Genomic DNA, 12,733 nt, shown 5'->3' with positions numbered 1-12,733 from the left:
TTCATGCGACCTAATTGTAATGTAATTGTGAAGAGTATCGAGCGCGTAATTCGAAAGTCAAAGGCTCGGTTCCTGCCCACTAAAAGTTATCTTTTCATCCAGCCACTTTTCTTTCGTCACATTTACATCACATTTTCATTATAACTTTACATATATTTTCCTTGTAATATTGTCTGGTATATAACATCAATATTTTGTCCAACAAGAAAAAAAGGAGCCCTTAAGTATACACTTCCTTCCTGCATTCATTACCGATCGTCTCGTACTTGAAGACTTGGTGCCTTTAGATAGTGCACGCGGGGTTATTGGTCAGCAGCCAGCTCGCAATAAGACGTGCTACGTGATGCCATACAGGCTGATAAATATTGTTCCACACTGGCCGCCATGGCTGCTGGTGGCGCTGTCTGAACCCAATAAAGTGGACGGTGAAATAGCCGCCGTAGTAGTATGGACCCTAGAATATACTCGCTAGTCTGCCGTCTCCGCCGCGGCTGCTCGGTGATGCATGTGTTGATGGCTCTTGGGTCAATCGGAGTTCCTTGAGCAGACGCCCCTCCCGCGGCTCTCGCTTCGGGCGGGCTGGCGAAGAGGTTTGCAACAGCGCTTTCATGTTTGCTTACCTCGTCACGTCGAGTGTGTGCGGTAATTTCTTTTATTACGGAAGGTGAAAATTGTACACACGTGAGCAATGAATACCTTAACGCTAGTTGCAGAATTGCACGAAGAGTTTCCCAGTGGGGACCATCATCCCTCAGTGCATTCATACTGCTTATCACTTCACGAGACATAATTAAAACATCAAAATATTTATTGCTTCATTTGCAAGGGTTTCGTCAGCATCATTTATATGCATCTTCTCAACCTTAGCACCTTCATTCTTGGCTGCTGTACATCTCTTTCGCTGTTCAGTGATTTTCTCAAGCGGAATCTAAGTAAAACGTCGAACTTCATATGGCTTTTTGTGATAAACTTTGAGTGTTGTTCACAACCCAGGTGAGGCGAGTGAGTGAGTAAAAACTTTATTGAACATGTCCGGCGTCATTGAGTGGGGTGGGGCTACAAGCACCCCGGCCTAGGTGACGGCCTCAAGTCCTTGGAACCGGGCGGCATCCTGGGCTTGCCGGACGGCCCACAGTTGATCGGCAAATCTGTTTTTTTTTTTCAAGAAAGCGCCGAAACCCACAACATGTATAGTCTTTTCATGCAGCACGCTGAAATAAGTAGTGAAACTATTTTTGAATTTCGCAATTGCTGCTTTGAGGGGTCTGGAGGAGTATATGTGAGGCTTCCGTTATCGAAGTGCGCTGTGAACAGTAAAGCCCGATCAGTCCCTGTTGCCTTGCTTCTGTCTAATGTGAGATAAATATTGCGCAAGTCTCAAACTACGTCTTTTTAGTGTCTTACGCGCTACATAACCAGCAGTACAGTAAGTGAGCATATCGTGGCTTTTTTTACATATACACTGTGGTCTGTACGTGATGCTAGTGCAGTCTCCGCGCCGCTAAAATCTCCTCCATTGCTGAGACTGTGAATGACATCAAATGTGGCAGGCGTGGGTGGCCATTCCCAGACAAAAGACAGCTGATAACCAGCGGCAAACAGTTCACCGACTTGGGTGGTCTTGCAAGGTTATATAATGCAAGGGCATTTATTGTCAACAGAAAATGAGCTGCAGTTGGTGTGATCATTTGTGCCTGAAAGCTGCCGAACTATTTCAAATATATTTCCCAGCTTCTCCTGGCTTAAATATGAAGTCATCAAACATCTCAGACCGGCAGACGTCTGAGATATTTCGAGCAGTTGCACCGTGCTCTCAATTATGACACGGAGCCCTTCTGCTGTGCTCGATGAAAGGAAACCACCAATTGTGTTCGTGGCGTATGTGTATAACATTCTTTTCAATAGTCTAAAAATTCTTTCAGAAACACACAGTTTGGCGAATTCACTTAGTGGGCTTTTTTTTGGCGTTCGGGGCTCATCATTCTAATCAATTTATTCATATTTCAAGTAAAGTTCTGAGTTGGCTCCACGGGGCCTCAAGCTTTTTCGACCTTGTCGTAATACAAAAATGACCCCCTAATCCCCTCATCACCGAAGAGGTGAAAACCTGGTGACATTCTTAACTTCTCGAACGCATTCGTATGGATATGAGCATTCGTGATGCTTTGCATCGCCTTTAGCGTCACACTTTGGCTGTCATTTTTCTATGCTTCTTTCACGAATTCAACGTTCACATAACCCTCCAGGGTATTGAACCCCATGGTAACAAAAGCATTTCACTGAAAGACTGTTCTTTGAAAGGTGTGGGAACTCAGATATAAAGAACAAATGGCCCACCGGATCACCGAGATGAGGAGCCTTGTACTGGATGCTACAGGTGGTTACTCAATGCAACAATGTCATTAAAGAACGAACCTAGATAACTTGTGGGGGGGGGGGGGGGGGGGTGCAACAAACAGTGCAATGCAATGCTTTATAATGCTCAATAATATCAGAGCTTTACGTCCCAAAGGCATGATATGATTATGAGAAAGGCCTTAGTGGAAGGCTCGCGAAATTCGGACCATCCATTGTTCTTTACCGTGGACGGACATCGCACAGTGCACGGGCTTATTCTGCCATTTCGCCTCCATCGCAACCGCCATGGCCGGATTCAAAGCCGCAACCTTCGGGTCCGTAGCCGAGCGCCGTAGCCACTGTTCCGCCTAAGCTGACGTGTTTTTTCGGTGCAAGACGTTCCATTGTGCCTAATGAGCAGAATGAACGAAAGCGTGTAGTTCATGCGAGAGCGCAAAATGAACGGCAAGGCGCAATGCCCCGCCGATCCCTTCTCAGCGGCCTGCACGGCATGTACCAAGCACGCGCTCCGATAGATCGCAGCGCCCCCTGCGTATGCACGAGTGGCGCCGATACGGTCTTGCATGAGGACGGCGTGGAGGCGGCAGATTAGCTTGTTATTGTAGGAACCATAGTAGTAGCTCAGTTGGTAGAGCATCGAACGCGTTATTCGAATGTTGCAGGTTTAGTTCGTGCCCCCGGCAAGTTATCTTTTCACTGTTCTTTCTTCACATCTACATTACCATTAAGCGTACTAACTTCCAATATTCTGTTAAATTAGAAGTAATATATATATATATATATATATATATATTTATATATATATATATATATATATATATATATATATATATATATATATATATATATATATATATATATATATATATATATATATATATATATATATATATTACAGAAGAAGAATTGTCTGTTGCAAAAAATAACTTTCATTTTCGCGATGCGTACGCGTACATCTCATGTACTCATTTTGTACAAGAACCATGCAACGCCGCAATTTTAGTCATCCTGTGACCACTGCCTTGATTCTCAATGCAACCACGACGTCAGGCTCTTTTTCTCCATGTTATGATTTTTTTTAAGAATGAAAGGAAAAGAGACGGGTATAAGCAGTCCTCTGGAAAATAGGTGCATGGCAGGATGGCCAACAGTACTTAGGCGGTGGATGAGAGCATAAGCTCAGCTTTAAAGAAGAAAAATTATGACAGCACAAGCTCAGCTCTACAGAAAAAGCAGTGCTATTTGTTATAGAATTGCACAAGGAGTGTGGCAGAGCAAAAGTGCATCATGCACGTAAAGAAATTAAAAGAGGCAATCATCGTGCTGCTTGCGGAATGACGCCCAGGTAAGGTTGATTATGTTGCTCTGCAAAACATAGTGCAAGAGTCTGTGACTTAAATGTTTTTCAGGTGAGAAAGTGTCGTTCGTAGGTGAATGACGTAACGTTGCAGTGGTAGAAGGTAATGTATAGATTTAGTAGATTTTATGAGCCGGGACATGACTGACCGATCCATAGCCCCACTTGTGCTACGAACATCACGGAACCCTTAATCATGCAGCGTAGACAATGAGAAAAAGGAAACGTGATTGGCAAGTTTCACATTACCGTAGTCAGGTAGATTGAGTTTTAGAGGGCAACGCAATTTTCGCCTGAAGGGCACCTATAGGCGCCCCATTTGGACTATAATAACAGTTACTATTGCAAAAGTCTAGGAAGCAATAAAATGACTGTACACGTCTGTTGTCTCGGTGCAGGAAAGAAGATGTGTTGTGCGCTCTTTTATATTTGTATTCGACTTGGTTAAAGCATCCAGTCAGTTCGTTTTCAGTCATGACAGGACGCTGTGCAGCTTGCCTCTTAGTCTCATTCCGTACGCTGCTTGACTCTCGCTTTACACTTGTTCTTGAGGCACTCGTAAGCATTGAGCTATAAGAAGAGAAAAGCCGGTCGCAACTTTGTGTTTAGGCGCATTGTATATATAAGCAAATGGCTTGTGATGTCATGGAAGCGGCTATTAACACTGTGCTAGCACCAACATGCCGGCTACGATGGCGTCAGTAGACAACATCGTGGCCATACGCACACCACTCTGCTCTTGACATTGGCCATACGTACGTTGTTTACATTATTGTTATTGTTTAAACTCTCGGCTCGAGATTCATCTGGACGGCTTCTGGTAAGTAAGCACCTCACATTGACTTTCGCGATGATTAATTTATATAGAATACCACCAGTGTAGTTTCGGCCTGTACGGCTAAAGATCCAATTTTCATAAAACAGGCATAAAGATAAGTCTAAGCAAATGCGGCAGGTCAAAATACAACAAACTAATATTAAACGAACGAATACAGAATACTGAAACCCACTGAAACAGAAATCTGCAGCACAGAAACAATAAGTATAAAACACTATAGTATAAATGAAATTCTCAATTGCTTTAAAAAAAACTAAAATATGAAAGTAGAAACATTCAAGCAAAGAGGAAAAAAAGATCTACTGTGCACTCAAAAAAGAGTTAGTTTAAATGAACGTGATTGAAAAAATTTAATAAAATTTGGTTCAGGAAATTGAAAAGCATAAATGGACGAAAGCCATTTTGCTAACTATTTATAGCCTTTTGCAATACTTCGAAAAATCGAAATATGATACGGTGGTAGTCATGGGTGAATATATGCTATTGCACTCAGGGATAATATACCGAAAAAGAAAAGAAACCCCTAAGGTATCATTCTTTCAAAATAAGAACCCCTTTATTGCGTATTTACGATAATGGAGGGAAATGCGTGATTACTTAAAGGTAACCTATTGGGAAGCATTCAATTTCAGGGATGTTTCTTTTATGTCAACACAAATCATCAACGGCGCAGCGGTGTATTAGGACGAGACCAGAAATATTGCGGTAAACACGTGCAACAAGGCAGAATTGACAAGCGGACTGCTACGTGACAGTGCACTGTGAGGTGAAGCGGCCCAAGCATGAAGTTTAGGGCCGGCCAGTTTTGTCGAAACCTGTGCATGAGCTTTTGTCAAGAAGTTCAAGGCAAAGTGCACTGCGGTCGCAGTCGTTCGCCTGTGTTATCGACGATAACATGTGGTAGCGCTCCCCTTATCCTATCCGTTTGCGAAAGGAGATAAGTGCTGATCTGATCTACCGTTTCCTTTGCACATTAGGAGCATGGTTTGGGAGACCAGCGTTTACCGGCGCTTGCTTAACATTCGCTAACATCGGCTAGTGATTCTCAATGATGCCGAATGCTCAGCTGAATAAGTTCGCTCACGTTCGCTATTGATGGCCTTCTATTGGTAACTCTCACCCAGCGCTGCTATACTTTGGCTAAACTGTGGCTAGTGTTGGGTAAATGAAGATCAGCAGTATTGTTAGCCTTTGTAGGCTATCAGATGTTATAGGAGAAATGTTGTTGTTATTTAGTCTAAACAGGGTGCCGTTGCGCTTGAACATAGAACTAGCGTTGATCCTTCCTGACTTTGCTTTCTCGTACGCCGATACCTGATTGATTGATATGTCGGGTTTAACGTCCCAAAACCACCATATGACTATGAGAGACGCCGTAGTGGAGGGCTCCGGAAATTTCGACCACCTAGGGTTCTTCAACGTGCACCCAAATCTGAGCACACGGGCCTACAACGTTTCCGCCTCAATCGGAAATGCAGCCGCCACAGCCGGGATTCGAACCCGCGACCTGCGGATCAGCAGCCGAGTACTTTAGCCACTAGACCACCATGGCGGGGCGTACGCCGACACCTGACCTGGTAAAATTTCCGGAGTTGCTTAAGAGTTTTAGCGCACGCAGGACAAATAACAACTTCCTATATGCTCACCAGTTATATTAACGAGCTCCCTTCCTTGTTATTTGACAGTCAGTAACAACACTCGCTATAGAAAAAAAAACACACTAACGACCGTATCTAACAGTAAAGTAATTGCTGCCGAATGATTTATCTTTCCATCTCAAACTATTGCAAATAATTTCTGGCGCCTTCGATCTAATCTAATCCCCATATGTTGATCGTGGAAGCATCTGTTCAAGGAACTTGACGCTGACGAATCACAATAAAACTGCAATTGCATCGGAAAAAAATTCAATCTAGCAAGGTCACCACTGTGTCACCAAATAGCAGGCTAAGTACTTTTCATAAGCTAACCCATCACTGAGCGCTTACAGCGAAGTAGATTTAGAGGCACTACACGCATTGCCCCGAATGAAACCCCGTTATCGGAAATTCATCTGGGAAAAATATGAAAGCTTCTTTTGAATGCTTCATTCTTAAGCCATTCATTGAACAAAAGCAACTCCTTGAAAAAACTACACGCATTCACGATAACCTCAAGTTTCGAGCATCTTTAGCAAACATAGTGCAATCTTCCCCCCCCCCCCCTTTGCTAGACTCTACATAATTTTCACTGACACCGTTTAATCATTCCCCACTGTATCATTTCTTTTTTATCAATTTTCACTGTTAGGCCTGTATTAACAAAAGAGCATCATCCTTATCCCGCGTTTTTCTAATCAGTTGCGTCATCAGCGGTATGCAAACACGCTTTGAGCAGTCTAATCTCTTCGTGAACTGAAAAAAGACTGCGGAGATTTTTCTCGATGGAATTATTTATCCTATTGTTTTGCCAAAGAAACTTCGCGGTTCACTTAGAAAAAGACGTGCAGATGTGAGCGAGAACTAACCTAAGACTAGTAAGTCGCACTTGCGTAAACTGGCTTATATCACCCTTAGCCGTCCTAAAATAGAATATGCGTCAGTCATTTAAGATCCCGATCAAGACTTCGTTATTGAAAACATCGAAGCCCTGAAAACCGTGCTGTACGTTTTATTTTTCTGATTATTCACGTCACACCAGCGTCACTTCATTGAAACTTTGTGCTGAACTAGAACTCTTATCAAGTCGCCGTAATATTGCTCGTTTATCCTTACTTCATAAGCTCTACCATTACGCATCAATTCACGAGGACTTCTTTAGGCCACCACCTGCCATCTTTCCGCGATGCGATCATCCATTTCAAATCGAACGCTTCCCTGTCGCACATTTCATTATGCTAGATTCTTCATACTGCGCACAATAACCGAGTGGAATGACTTACCAACAAACATTGCAACCGTCACCGATATCGCCGTATTTCAGAACCTACGAAACATGAGTTCAAACGTGTGAACCTTTTGTGGTATCCCCCTCCCTCTTTCTTCTGCCAATCGTGTTTTCTGTATAAACTGCGTGTCTTCACGGTTCGTGTTATTTATTCTGTGTTTGCCTAATTCAGTATTTCAACTTTGTTATCGGCGAAGTTGTCATTCCTTTATGCTTTATTGGCACGTTTGCTTGTAGTAAGCTAGATTGCGTTTTCTTATACTCTTGTGACTCTATTTCCTTCCTTGGTTAGATCAATTTCAAAATATGTTTATAGTTTCATTATTGTTTGACTCATATTATTTATTCTGTTATTTAAGATTGTGTAGTAAGAATATTCCCCTTATATTTACTCTAATCTATTTAGTAGCTGTATAGTGTTTAGTTTACGTGTTTTCTGGCCCTAGTAATCATTTCATCTACCTGTATGTGTTATAGCCCCCCCCCTATGTAATACCCTCCTGTGAGAGGGCCCTTAGGATTATTCTGAATAAATAAATAAATTAATTAATTAATAGATATGGCACATTCGTGCCGTTACGCCTCGTTTTGCTACGTTATGCACATAGGCGCTTTCCAGAATAATAAGAAATGACGGAGCAATACATATATGCACCAATAAATAGTAGCGATGATAACTTTTTAGTCATTGTTTTTCAAAGCTGGAACTAACTGGCAATGTCAACTAACACAATCACAGTACATTTTTTCTAACAACGCTGAAACAAATCCAAGACTGCAAATTTTGAGGAGAGTATTCTTTAATGGTCCTCACTGTGACAACTGCGGCATTTTTACGGAGCTGGAAGCTAAAAATAAAAATACGTCTGATCGAAGTCATCGGTGACTACGAGGCGAATAAGCACCGTTTTTGAGACGAAGTCTCGAAGTTTTTTCAAGGAATTTCACACTGCCGAATAAGACGTCTGGAGAGATTTTGTGCTCTGTAATGAGTAGCAGTAGCAGGAATAAAAAAGCGATTTTTCTCATTGTCCGAGTGCTCAGCCCTGAAGACCTAATTTCGCACAATTTCGCTAAACTCATTATTAATTTTCACCACTTTATCAAATAATCTTTCGTGAATTCCTCTGGTTCTAACCATTTGGAAAACACGCACGAAAATATCCTGCAGATCAAATAAAAATCAACGCGGAAACGTTACAAGAAGAGAAATACTATTCTAGAAATCGGTATAATTTGGCATTGAAGGTTCGCTTTCCAAGTTTTAACTTGCGGCAACCACACCACAATCATTAGGTGCTTTGAAGTGGGGAGAGCGGGGAGGCACTCAGTGGTGGAAATTTTGATGTCTCTAAATTTTCATCACAAGCACCATCGATGTCTTTAAAGACCGTGTCCACATGCTTATTCACTCCGTGTTTTGATATAATAGCAGCATAGAATCCTGAAAGGCAGAACTCCACATGCGAACCCTTTCCCACCGTCGTCTCACTGAAAGCTTATTGTTAACGAACACTTAATTTAAGCGAACAGGTTTTTTTACCGTTACGTGCTACAAAAGTGCGAACTCCGACGCTAGAAACCGAGCCTTGGGCCCCGCAGTGGAGCAGCGGGACACCCAAGCCAGCATGCTGTGACGGCGAGTGTGAAGAAGAGAGCTGCTTGAATCCAAAACTATAGATAATACGTTCATCATGAGCCTGACACCGAAAGTTTCGTTATCGTGAGTACAAAGAACACGAGCGCCTGCTCGTCGCGCTAACAGCTGTAATTCTAATATATTGGTCAGGAACGATCAGAATCACGAACACATAACGAACGGGCAGCTAAAGCGGCGCCTGCGCATGAACCTCAGAATAACACTTACTGTTATCTACGTTTCGTTTTCCACGGACGCGCCCCGCACAAATGAATGGAACCATTTGTCGCCGTGAAAAGTGCAGCTGGCTACAAAAAATCTTTACATTCAACAGCTTGGCGACAATACACATTCAAGACATTTGAAAACGACAAAGCATCCTGCAGTACCAAACTGACTGAAAAGATCTACGAGGGTGCGAAATGCTCACCTTATTCCGAACCGGAGTTTCGGTCATCCAGAGACTGGCACTCACTCGCTGTCGCTGCACATTCCTCGCGTGCGTGGTGAACAAACAGTGCGTCCTCAATTCTATAGACAGAGCAGCCTGCTACGAACTATCGGCGAACTATCGGCGTACGCGCCGGAAACGCGCGATGGCGTGGCAAGAGTATCGCCTTCGAGGTCGCACGTGGCGCCCGATATTTTGTGAGAGCGTGAGACTTTACGCGACTGCTGTCTTCGAGACAGTTGCTGCTCGCAGCGCTTAATTTCCACGGAGCTGCTCTCGCCGCGTCTTGCAGTGCGTGCGCCCCCCCCCTCCCCCGCAGCCGTCGCTTCGACGTCGCTGACGCGACCAAACGAGATTCTGTTTTCGTCGCGCGGCGCCGGAGCCAACTGGCACGCAGCCCACACATGCCGGCGGCTCGGCGGACGACACTCGCTAGAGGCAGTGGGGGACGCGCACGCCTCCTACGCTTCGACTTCATTTGTTTACAACAGGAGTGTGAATATTGAAGTACCATAATCGGTGCAAAACGAGGGAAAATAAGTAGAGGGAGTTAATATGCCTCAGGAATTCCGTTTTGCCTCCGAAGTCAATAACAGAATGTGTAATTCAATAACAATTATTGCAAGTAAACGAGACAAAGGAAGAGTGTATGCAAAACATGCAATGTTACAGCGGGCGTTTGGCTCAATAAATATTGATTATTTATGATCATCAAGAAACAGTTGCGAAAATCCCCATCTATTATTTTATGCACCACCGGCCGCCAGAACATAACCGAAAAGACTAAAGACATCATCAATCGCAGAAATCATGATAATTACGAACGTTTTTAATAAAGGATACACGTGATAGATTAGATAACAGTACTGAAGTTACTCCTGCGAAAGAGAAGTTTGCCTCATTAAGAATAAGAAAAGCGGCTTCCGGTAGTTTTTTCATGGTGATGAAACTCGACGGATTCCTCCGTCTAAACCGATGCCATAATGCCAGTGAAGAAATCTAGCAGACGACGAGATTGTGTGAACCAGTTATGGAGCATATCATCATAATCACAAGCTCTCGACAGCACCTATAGAAGTGAAACCTTTTGTGTTGGTCGTACTCCTTCCACCCCTGTACACTAGCCTATATATATATATATATATATATATATATATATATATATATATATATATATATATATATATATATATATATATATATATATATATATATATATATATATATATATATATATATATATATATTGCCACGCTGTGTTGATGGCAGAAGACGAGAGCGAAGAAGTGAATGGCAGCTGTGGCAGAGTAAACAGTCCTCCACTTCGAGTTCCTGCCTATCGTTTTCTCTCGCGACAGACTGGTGGACGTGCTGGGTACTGTACTGCAACGTCTTATGCCTGCTGGTCCTGAACCAGAAGCAACCACCTCCAGTGCACCAGGGTCTGCCGACATATATCGAAGCAGCCACCGCCTTCAAGGACTACCACCACAGTACGGCCCCTTGGCAAGTTCCGCGAGGACAATGTTTGCCACATCCGCAACCCAAACCGAGCATGACCCACTCGCTAGCGTACCCTGTGTCATCAACACGCCTCGCACACCCAATCCATTCCATGGTGATGCCAGTGAGGATGTCGAAGACTGGCTTGACCATTTCGACCGGGCCGCTGTCATCAATGACTGGGACAATCGCCGTAAGTTGAAGAACGTGTATATCTCCCTCTTAGACGCGGCAAGAGTTTGGTATGAGAACCACGAAACTTCATTCACAAGTTGGCAGGAATTCCATCGGCAGCTTCGCGAGGCGTTCAGTAACACCGAACGGAAAGAAAGAGCGGAGCAGGCACTTTCTTCGCGATTTCAAATGCCGAATGAGAGCGTCGCCATGTTTGTCGAAGAAATGTCGCGATTGTTTCGACGGGCTGACCCCCACATGCCAGAATACAAGAAATTGCGCCTGCTAATGCGAGGCGTGAAGGAGCAACTTTTCGCGGGTCTTGTGCGCAACCCTCCTACGACTGTGTCCGAGTTCATACGTGAGGCCACAATTATGGAGCGCATGCTTCGGCAGCGGGTGTCGCCGTATGAGCGTCAGACGGCCATGTCCGCTGCGTGCTCGCTTGTACCAGGAGGTGATAACAGGGAGGTCCTCACAGAACTCGTACGGCAAGTTGTACGCGAAGAACTTCAGAAATTTCATGCAGCGCCCCCTGCCAGTAGCGCTGCTCTTACGGACGTCGTTCGTAACGAAATCAGCCAGTTCGTTCACTCCTCACCACCATCGCAAGTCGAACCTCCCACGCTTTTTTACCCAGATGCCCTACGCGCCTCTACGCCGTCGACGGCACATTTTGCTCATCAACCTACTGGGACCCCCAGACGCTTTCCAAGTCCAGCCCATCGCCTGCCTTCTCAGGCAGATTTTCATCCTGGCCCGCGGAAGTCAACCGTCTGGCGTGCACCCGACAATGGTCCTTTGTGCTACCATTGTGGCGAAGTCGACACATGTACCACGACTGTTACTACCGACGAATAGGCCTACGTGGATTCCACCCAGATGCGCGATGTCCACGCTAAGGTGAGCGCCCACAAGAAATTGCGGATTACTTGGAAGGTAGTCATCACGCTCCTGTCCCGTCGCGACGACAGTGACGGTCACCACCACCCCGTCCGTCCACATCAACGCACCGCGCCCGACCCACCTTTGGGTCCCCAGGTGTCAGTGGCGCAAGCCCACGCCGGGGAAACTGAAAACGGCGACCTCCGGAGGTGAGGCCGCTGTCACGTGAACCGACAAATACCCTCCGCCGCTGCCTTACGACGTGCCGTTAAAGCCTGTTTGTGAAACCGCCAACAGAACGTCCGCTGCCATTACCATTTCCGTCGACTGTTATCCGGTGACTGCGCTTGTCGACACGGGAGCTGATTACTCGGTGATGAGTGCTTCATTGGCCACCCGTCTACACAAGGTGCTGACAACGTGGGACGGCCCTCAACTAATCACCGCTGGAGGACACCTCGTATCCCTTATAGGAAGGTGCACCGCCATGCTTGAGATTTGTGCGTCGGCTTTTGTAGCATCATTCCTTGTACTGCCCAATTGTTCTCGGCCGGTCATTTTGGGCATGGATTTTCTGCAAGAGTATGGAGCGATAATCAATCT

The 12,733-nt window shown here is 44.7% G+C and overlaps 1 protein-coding gene across 2 annotated transcripts in view; it reads right to left on the bottom strand.

Annotated features, from left to right (window-relative positions):
* LOC119167511 (uncharacterized) overlaps positions 1–9,887 on the bottom strand; it is a 28,480-nt gene extending 18,593 nt beyond the window's left edge. Inside the window, exon 1 of one of the 2 annotated variants that reach the window (XM_075884044.1) lies at positions 9,548–9,887. The gene's annotated coding sequence lies outside the window, so the exon portion shown is untranslated. The remainder of the gene's footprint in view (positions 1–9,547) is intronic. The other variant, XM_075884043.1, reaches the window with a different exon arrangement.
* Between the last annotated feature and the right edge of the window lie 2,846 nt (positions 9,888–12,733).

Source organism: Rhipicephalus microplus, unplaced genomic scaffold (genome assembly GCF_043290135.1).
Source record: "Rhipicephalus microplus isolate Deutch F79 unplaced genomic scaffold, USDA_Rmic scaffold_23, whole genome shotgun sequence".
Classification (NCBI taxonomy): domain Eukaryota; kingdom Metazoa; phylum Arthropoda; class Arachnida; order Ixodida; family Ixodidae; genus Rhipicephalus; species Rhipicephalus microplus.
Note: the sequence above shows the minus strand (reverse complement) of the source record. Positions and strands in the feature narration are given on the sequence as shown.